Genomic DNA, 10,296 nt, shown 5'->3' with positions numbered 1-10,296 from the left:
TTCAGCAGTCATATACCAGAGCATGTTGGGAGTTTTCTGACTAAACTTTGTTAAAAAAAATGCAAATTTGTAAAAATCAAAACTGTTTGCAGGATATTAAAAACATTTTTATTAAAGTTTTGATTTCAGAACAGCCCCTCCTTTTTGTTTTGAAATGTAAGTTGATTTATAGTTTTAATAAAGGTTGAAAATACATAAAATATGTGAAAATAGAAATAAAACATTTTGAAAGTATTGAAACAAATGTTTTATTGGCCTGGTCCATTTTTTTTCCTGGATTTTCAGTTCATGCAAATTTTTGCAGTTTCTACTTTTCACCCCAATTCTAGGCAGGATTTTTTTTTGAAATCTTGAAAAATGTGACTGGATAGGAACACTGTTTCCCAGCTCCAAAATATACCTTTAAAAAAACTAACACTACAACTAAGTTAACACCTAAAACAGGTGGATTGCATCTATTTACTTACCATACAGAGAAATAAGAGGAGTTAATAAGTAAAACAAACAGCATTGGAAATGTTTCAAAAGTTCAAAATGTTCCTGCAAGTAATAAACATACTGTATATTCTATAGATCCAGAGTTTACCACATGGTGAGACTAAAGAAAGACAGAACACATCAGGGAATACTAATAAGCCATCATTTTGAGTCTGCAAACAGAAATTTAATAAATGCTTTGGCTACCACAGCACAGACAATATGGCTAGTAGCTAAAACAATAAAAGGATCCAAGATGTATTGTTTAGTTTTGATGCAGCTTGGGATGCCCGATATTTGCCCACCTAAGGTCCGCATTAGAAATTTGCCAGGAGCAGAAGGATTTCATATATTTTGCGTGTAATGGAACAATTCACAGCCTCCCTCATCCTTAATACAAACATGTGGCCCACACAGACTATGGGTCAGGTCATCTGAATCAAGATGGGGAATTGTATGCTGTGACCTGTGGTCACCTAGGTCCTCCCTCCCACATGGAGCAGTTTGCAGGATTGGAACTTTAAAGGCTGCACCCTTGTAATGAAGAAAAGGATGGCTTTGAACCACATAATAGAGCTCAATGAACTGCAAAGATATAGAAAATAAATCAATACATATCTTACATTTATCAGAAATCTGGAAGTGGGCCAGTACTCTTGTCATCGGAAAATTTTAACTTCAATGGTAATGAATTAGATAAATTTGTGAAAACTAAAAAGGGAAACACAACATTTCTAACAGTAAATTAGATTTCTTGATTATATGGTTTGTTAAACAGCTGACTTTTCCAGAATCTATTTCAGACCTACGCCTCAGAAATGTGATAATACAAAACAAAACTTGGGAATCGTGTTAGGATGTAGTCATCATACTAGAATGAAATCTGCAGTAGAAATGGCAGCCAGTATTAATGAAATCAAGTAGTTTTTTACTTAAGGACAGCTAGTTTGTGTTAATCCAAAGCATTTTATCTAAGGAATTTTGATAGCTTCTATTCTGTTTGAGACATTTACTTCTGAAAAGAAGAAAATATTCAAGAAACAATTGAAGACGATATTTAATATTCATGTGCATTAAGACTATATAAGTAAAATGACAAGAGAGACCAATGTGGCTAAGTAAGGATATAAAGGAGCAATATACAGAAGTCTTTTAAAATGAGATTTGGCTGAGGAGGATGAGTTGAAAACAAATAGCAATACTATAAGATTCGCCAAGTGAAAAGAATAATTAGTAGAAGAAAAGGCACTTTTAGGCTTAACTGGAGAGGATAGTTCAATTAACTTAAAAGAGTTGATAAAAGATGACCATAGTAGAAATATGTTAAAAGAAAGATTTGACCCTTAAGCGGTATTAGTATAGAATTAGAGGATAAAGAAATAGCAAGTGTGTTAAAAAAAAATTCCTAAAAGATGGTGGGGCTTTATGGAGTCATAGATTGCTAGGCCAAAAGGGGCCAGTGTGATAATGTAGTCTGACCTTCCAGTTTCACCCAGAAGTTCCTGTAGGAAGCTAATCACTTATAGTTGAACTTCTTAGGTCAAGGGTCAGGTCCTCTGGTATGGAAAAGTAAGAGTTCACCGTTATGTAAAAGAAGATAGGACATTTAAGACAGACCAAGTACAGAGTCTATACAGTGCAAAATATATTAATGAATTGTGAAGTCCAAATAAAAAAAGAAATGAGCAAAATGATTTTTAGGAGTATTGTTATGACAAGTTGTAGAGGATTAAAAAATGGTGAACATACATTTATTGTTCAGTTGAGAGCTATATTACGCAGCAAGCAAATATATGTCAGTTAGGGTCGGAGCTCACATCCTGTATAGACAGCATTGGTCCTGAAAGAGAGAATTGTTGAGAAGTAGGATGCTTACTCTTCTGCAGGGCTGGTTGAAACCTTTTTTCTTGGTATATATTTTGAAATGTGGATGGACTTAAAATGTTTCTTCCATTTTGAGAGTTTTTACCAATATTCCCCATTATACATATAGAAAAATTCTCTTTCTTTCTCAAACTAGCAAAAGCTTTTAAACCAGCAGAACCATTTCAAGCACAAACACTGTATATGATTATTATTTAACTTGTTTTTATTGCTTTCACTGATCACTTACTAACACGTTAACCACATATTGTATTAAAACCAAACAAGCACTGTATGTTCTGCCACAAAAATGGAGATAAGACATTAGTAAATTACCAGTCTCCACTCTCTATTACATAGGGTTGCCAGGTGTTCGTTTTTTGACCAGAATGCCTGGTCGAAAAGGAACCCTGGTGGCTCTGGTCAGCACTGTTGACCGGGCCGTTAAATGTCCGGTCAGCGGTGCAGCAAGGCTAAGGCAGGCTCGCTTCCTGCTCTTGCTCCGCATGGCTCCCAGAAGTGGCCAGCATGTCCTTGTGGCCCCTAGGAACAGATGCACTCATGGAAGCTCCGCATGCTGCCCCAACCCTGAACGCCAGCTCCACAGCTCCCATTGGCTGGGAATCATGGCCAATGGGAACTGCAGGTGTGTTACCTGTAGGCCCGGGAAGAGTGCACTGCACAGAGCCGCCTGGCCACCCCTGCGCCTAGGAGCCGGGCATGCCGGCCACTTCTGGAAGCCATGCAGAGCCAGGGCAGGCAGGGAGCCTGCCTTCACCCCGCTGCACCACCGACTGGGAGCTGCCTGAGGTAAGCACCACCCGACTGGATCCCAAACCCGCACCCACAACCCAACCCCCTGCCCCAGGTCAGAACCCCCTCCTGGAGCCTGCTCCCCCTCCCCCTCCCGCATCCCAACCCCCTCCCCCAGCCCCATCCTGCACCAAAACTCCCTCCCAGAGTCTGCACCCCAACCCCTTGCCCAGCCCTGAGTCCCCTCCTGGAGCCCGCAGCCCCTCCCGCACCCCAACTCCCTACCCCAGCCCTGAGCCCCATCCCACACCCAAACTCCCTCCTGGAGCCCGCACCCCTCCACACACCCTAACCCACTTCTGCACTCCAAACCTCTTGGTCCCAGCCCAGAGCTCCCTCCGGAATCCCCAACCCCTCATCCGCAGCCTCACCCCAGAGTCCACACCCCCAGACAGAGCCTGCACCCCTCCCCCAGCCTGGACCCCCCCCTCCTGCACCTCAAACCCCTCATCCCCAGCCCCACCCCAGAGCCCACCCCCCCATCTGGAGCCCTCAGTCCCTCCCACACCCCAAACTCCTGCCCCAGCCCTGAGCCCCCTCTGACACTCAAACTCCCTCTCAGAGCCAGCACCTACTCCTGAACCCCAACCCCCTGCCCCAGCGCTGAGCTCACTCCCACACTCCAAACCCCTCAGCCCCAAGCCCAACCTCTCCCAAAGCCCACACTCCTTCCCACACCCCAACCCCCTTCCCAAGCCCTGCGCCCACTACTGCATTCCAAATCCCTCAGCACCAGCCCAGAACCCCCCTCCTGCACCACAAACCCCTCATCCTCAGCCTCACCCCAGAGTCTGCACCCCCAGCTAGAGCCATCACCCCCTCCCACACTCAAACTCCCTCCCGGAGCCCACACCCCCTCCCACACACCAACCCCCTCACTCTCCTCCTGCACCCTAAACCCCTCATCTCCAACCCCACCCCAGAGCCCACACCCCCAGCCAGGGCCCTCACTCTCTCCTGAACCCCAACCCCCTGCCCCAGTCCAGTGAGCGTGAGTGAGGGTGGGTGTGGTAGAGCGAGCGACAGAGGGAGGGGGGATGGAGGGAGTGGGGGCGGGGCCTCAGAGAAGGGGCAGGGCAGGGGTGGGTCCTCAGGAAGGGGAGGGACATGAGGTGGGGCAAGGGTGTTAGGTTTTGTGTGATTGGAAAGTTGGCAATCCTACCATTACATCAAGTAGTATGACATGCAAATTAAAAATATGCTTAGTTAAATTGTTGAAGTTCTTTGAAAATAGTACTCTCATGTGAATAAAGGGAAAGTAGTGGTGTTTTACTGTATTAATATAGTGTTAAAGCATCCAATATCTCATATTAAAAGTTATTTTAAGTGAGTTATTATGAAGCAAATGCTGACTTAGCTTATATCTGTGGCTGAGCCCCCAGAACCTTCATAGCACATCTAGGCTCTGTAGCTGGAAAAACTAACATGAATCCTGAGGATCCTCATGTAATCTACAAGATTCCCTGCTAAGGTAGTCAGGTAACAGTTACTGGTATTCAACAGTCCAATCCCTGCCCAGGGATGGAGGCCATGACTATGCCCATCCAGACTGCCATATGGCAGTTCACCACTAGGGGATGCTGTCATGGAGGCAATGTTAGAGCACTACAAATTAGAGCACAATTTTTTCGGAGTTTATTAGATTCACCCTGTTTGACTAGCTGTTCAGCTCTACACTGTAGTGTTCACCTGCCCTACTTTCCAAAGAATGCGTAGGATACCCAGGGAAGCTGAAACTGGTTCTGAGTTCTATGGCACCCAGCTGGAACCCTGTCAGAGCAGAATTCATTCTCGTACTGGTTACAAAAGTGTATTTTTAATTTACAAAAAATGCTGTAAATAAAATCTCTCACCTAATTTATGAAAAGTGACATAAAAATTATGTTGGTCTGTATAAAGACATTAGACATGGCATAGCTTTCCATACTTGGTCTATATTAGAATATGCTGCAATAATAGGAGAAAGTAAGATCTCATTAAGTCATACCCACTGTGACCACACTGTTCAGGTTCCAAGACAAACAATAGGTCAGACTCAAGAAGGGTGCAGAAGTCCACAGAATTTATTGAGGCAATTCCCTCACACCGCTGGGCAGGGGTCACTGCAACAGTCTCATTAGGCCCTGCAGGCCTGTCCGAGGCAGCACGGACAATCCAATAGCTTTTATGTAGCAAAGCAAAAAAAATAGTCCCATGAAGAAAACAAAGTGAGTAGATATGTGCCAGGCCTACCTTCCTCCAAAGGGCGCTGGCAGTCAGCATTTACTCATCTCGGAAACATATTTTACTCTTCCCTTTTCCATTATTTTTTCCTTCTGTCAACTGTGGTATAAAGGTGCAATTTGTGTTCAACTTAAAATAAATAAATCTATTGAAAATCGAACATTACAAAAGACATAGGAGTAGAATTCTAAAACATAAATGACATAAATAATAAAATATTTAAAGAAACAAAAATATACCATTATAGCCATTTAAATAAACACATAAACATACAATATTGAATCTCAATGAACTCAAACTGCTACTTTATGTCAACAACTGTAAAAGTGACACATGGCATCTGCTGTTTCTTGCATTTCTTTCCCATGGTATCTACTCCAATTTCTGTTATGGGGGAAAAAAATTCTTTTAAGGCAAAGTCTTTTCTCTCTCTTCATTTTTGCCTAGGTGAGGTTATACATTTAAATTCAAAAGTGAAAGAATAGGAGGTAGGCAGTTAGCAGTCTGGTTTACTAGAATCCTTTCCTAGGTTTTATGCATTCATAGCTCTCTGGTGGTTTTAACAGTTCTAGCAATATCGCACCTCTTTTGGTGCTGTGTCTCATCTTGCCTCAGAGAGTTCATAATTCTGTTTGTGATAATACCAGCTGCTCTTCTTTACTCAAAAGGTCTTTAATACATTCATGGCTATTTTTCTGGGTCAATTTTAATGTATTAGCTGACATCAGCAAATAAATACTCGACACAGATTATGAGATAAGTAGCTGACTGTAACTTTTATTATCTACTTAAACAAAAACAAAATTTCAACACCCATTTCCCCAATAGTCAGACTAGTCCAATGTAGTTACCTCCTCACAATGCTCTCCATAACACATCCATACAACGAGCAACGATCTCAGATGGGCTGAATGCAATGGGATAAGACTTGTAAATAAAATCCCTCAGTCTCTTCCTCCATTGAAGAATTTGGCACAAACTAAGGATACGCCATCCTATGCCTGGTACGGAAGGGCCTTCTGCATCCTTCCATCCCCCAAGTCTGTACTCTGTTTTTGGCATAAACTGTGGCTACATCTTACACCATTACCACTTCAGGACTCCTTCAAAGTTGAATGCTGCCCACAAGTTAAGCAGTGCAACATCAACTGAAACACCCACTATGGCACTCTTTGGCCTATTATTCTAGCAATACATGCCAAATGCTCCAGAGAAGTCAACCAACAACAAAACAAAACGAAACAAAATTAAAAAAAAACCCACAAAACCCTAGCCACAAGGGTCAAGGAAAAATTACTTCTCAACCCCAAGAAAGAGTTAGCTGTAACTCAGTGGATATCAGAAAGTCCAGCAAAAATCTAGTCCCACACCAGCTAATATCTCAATGTTTTTAGATGCCAATGGGCCAAAACTATATCAGGATTGCAGATTGAACGAAAGCAATAGTTTCTTCTGTTGGGACAGAAATGCTTGTCTCTGCTTGACAGAGGAGAGAATCAGCTTTGATCAGACCCCACAATGGCAGATGGCATCTCTGACTGGTGAGTTCATACCACCCAGTTGGCCAATCGGCTGTCCCCATCCCTCACAGCAGCGGGGTGAGTGGGGCTGGGGACAAGGCAGAGATTTGTTCCACCCCCTCACACTTCCAGTGCACCAGCAGAATAAAATGGCCACTGCAGAGTTACAATTTACTTTGTAATTGGAATCATACTATAATATAGCACTATACTGGCTCTCTTCATGATATGATTTGTCTCTTGTCACAAATCTGTATCAAGTAAGCAGCAGCATGCTATAAATTTTACTTACAATATGTTATGTTGTGTACTGGGCACATTTATTATTTAACTGATTTTGATCTCCTAAAATGTAATCAAGAGCAATATATCCAAAAGAAACCACCATCCTATATGTAAGAAGCATCAAGCATATCAGAGATTCCTTTCTTACAGAAGGAAAATTAGTTACTTCTAAGATACAGTTGGTTGCCCTTAATGTTCCAGTTTTCCCCTTGAAAAGCATAACCAGAGATCATTAATGTGTTATTCTCAGTATTCCCTGTACTGTGTGCAAATATGGTGGCAATGTGATTTAGTTGCAAAGACCAATTGAAAGATTTTAGAAGTGACCTCTGTAATAAGGGGAAGAAAATCTTTCAGTTCAGTTGATTCAATAACCAAATCAAGCCCACTCATAAAAATGAAGATAAATTTTTAGAAGGTATATTCTGCAGAGCAGAAGCTGTGACTTTGCTGTGGCATGGTCTACACTTAAAATTTAGGTCAAGCTAACTATGTTGGTCAGAGGTGTGTTCCCACACCAATGGAAAAACCCCTTCTGTCAGTCTAGGCTGTGTCTGCAGTACAGGGTAATGCACCATAGCATGGAAATAATTTAGTACATTTGGGGTGCTGTGTCAATATAAATAACAATACTGAAAATTTTATTTAGGACTCTAGTTGAATATTTTCATACACATCCGGCCTGTGAAGTTTTCCCTACTTAAAAAATATGCATGAAAGACAGCGTACCCATACAAGAAACTGTGACTCAGATGCCAAAGTCCTTAGCTATATTATAATATATATTTACATGTTTAAAAGTGATTTACAACTTTACATCTATTTATCATATTATAATCTAGATTAAAACACTCACAACTATAATATCATGAAAATGCAAGGAAGTGTACAAGGTCTAATATACTTGTGTTTATGATCCTCACAGGCTTTTTTAATGCCTTGGTGAGCCATTCATTGGAGAGAAATAATGTGAGATCTGGTTTTCTAATGGTATTTCAGTTTATGGATGCCAGAGCTATAATATGCCATAAGAATACCAAACCTCATATTCTTTTGGCAACCTAAATGGCTCTCCAGGGTACAAAAGCACCTGTGAAAAACATGGACAGAAAAATAAATATTGAGAAATGTGACTTATTTTGCTTTATCCAGTAATCTCTATTTTAAAATTTATTTGGGTTGTCATGCAACATAAATTCACAATCTTCAAAAATACAATCTTTATTTATTTTGTCTCAGGAAAGGCAAAAAACAAACAAACCCATTCTAAATTGCTTAGTCTTCTAACTGTAGATTATTATTATTTTTAAATGTAAATCCCACCCTCTAAATTTTGTTAAAAATTCTTACAAATACTTTACCATGTTGTATTTTATAAATATCAACAATCTTGCAGAAATCTAAATGCTGCACTTCACATTTTTTGGCACAAAGAAAAAGAAATGAACGGTCTCTCTTTTCTAGTTGGTTTAAATCATCACTAGCTTATTTTCAGTACCCATATGGAATTACTATTTTCTCTCCAGTCTTGGAACATTGCCAGAATATAGACAGGAAAACTTTTCCTCTAGAGAGGGCTAAAATTCATTATCTGAGCATTGGGATATCTCTGCTTCTGCTCTTAATATGTTTGGACACATCTTTGTTCATCTGTGATTAGTGATAGTTTCACTCACAAGAAGGTTCTACTCTATACTGAACAAGAGTCTAGGAAAAAATATGGACTTGTGACATAAGGTTAGTTTTAAAATGATTTTAACAGAGCAAGCCACATATTATAGCTGCTCTAACTATTGCATTCCTGATTCGGTGTTCTATCCAAGAAGAAACAAATATTGTATTGTGAGGATAATTTAGTCAGAAATGCATGTTATTCAGCAAAAAAATGAAAATATTTTTTAAAAAGAATATATGATTTATTAAACTTTAGTACAGCAGTAAGCAACTATATATGCATACAATTTGTGTAACCTTTATTTCTCTACTTAGTCACAAAACTAAGGTTTGTTTGGTTGGTTGGTTTTCTTTCTCTCTCTCTCTCTCTCTCTCTCTCTCTCTTTTTCCTTCCATGAACACTGATGCAGAATAAATTTTCATTTAAAATATTTTCATAATATACTCGGAACAATGTGTGCATTGTTCATTAACATACATTCTTCTCTGAAATAAGATGGTAGAGAAATATAGGTGTGGTGCATTTGTCTGCATATTGTATGCTTCTTAGAGGCAGGTCTAATTGAGGAAATGGCAAAATAACTGCCCTGCATCTTTAAGCAGGGCGGGAAGAGGGGGCGGAGGGGGGGAGGGGGTATTTGGCTGGCTGGCCGAATGAAGGGAACTGTGCTTTATGGCTTGGGGGTGGGGGGGAGATGAAAACTGCTGCAAAAGGGTCAGTGTGGTCGCTGATTCATCCCCTGGAAATGAGGGGTTTAAAAGGGGCAGTCCTGTGCCTTAACCCTCTCTTTTGCATGGAGCAGGCTGAGGCAGCACTCACCCTCCCTCCCCTTTAGGTGGTAAAATACCAGGTTTGGTCTAGATCCGTTGTGGGCATTATGCTGGTAAAAGCCCCCCAGGTAATTATGGAATATACATGGGGTTACCTGCACTGTACACTTTTATCGGCCGGGTAGTCCCAGACATCTAATAATAAAGTTGTGGCCTGATTAAACCCATGTCAAATGTCTCCTGTCCTTCTTTTGGTATAGCCAGACAAAGAGGATGAAACTGAGGGAAAATTGCACTGGTAGCCAGACTCGTACAGGAAAAAAAATGTAATAATTCACAAGAAGAAAGGTGGCCTCTGAATAGCTTTTATACCATGTAGTATAAAAGGACGGCAGGTCAAATCATCTTTTTTCACTAGCAACATCTATGCCCTCTGCTAGAGCATTTCAATTTCATTTGGAATAAAAAACTTACAACTAATTTCACAACCCTGAAAAGTGAACACTTTCTCCCTTGCAGTTCATGCACACATTTAAATTTCCCAATCTCTAAATCTAGAAACTGGGATACATGCAGTTAAAATGGATATAGAATATTTCTTAGTGCTCTATGTACATTCACTACAACATAATCTTTGTATACAAGTTAAAGAAATAAAAAGGTACCTGGA

Source organism: Terrapene carolina, unplaced genomic scaffold (genome assembly GCF_002925995.2).
Source record: "Terrapene carolina triunguis isolate 2854851 unplaced genomic scaffold, T_m_triunguis-2.0 Scaffold58, whole genome shotgun sequence".
NCBI lineage: Eukaryota > Metazoa > Chordata > Testudines > Emydidae > Terrapene > Terrapene triunguis.
This window is presented reverse-complemented; position numbering follows the sequence as displayed.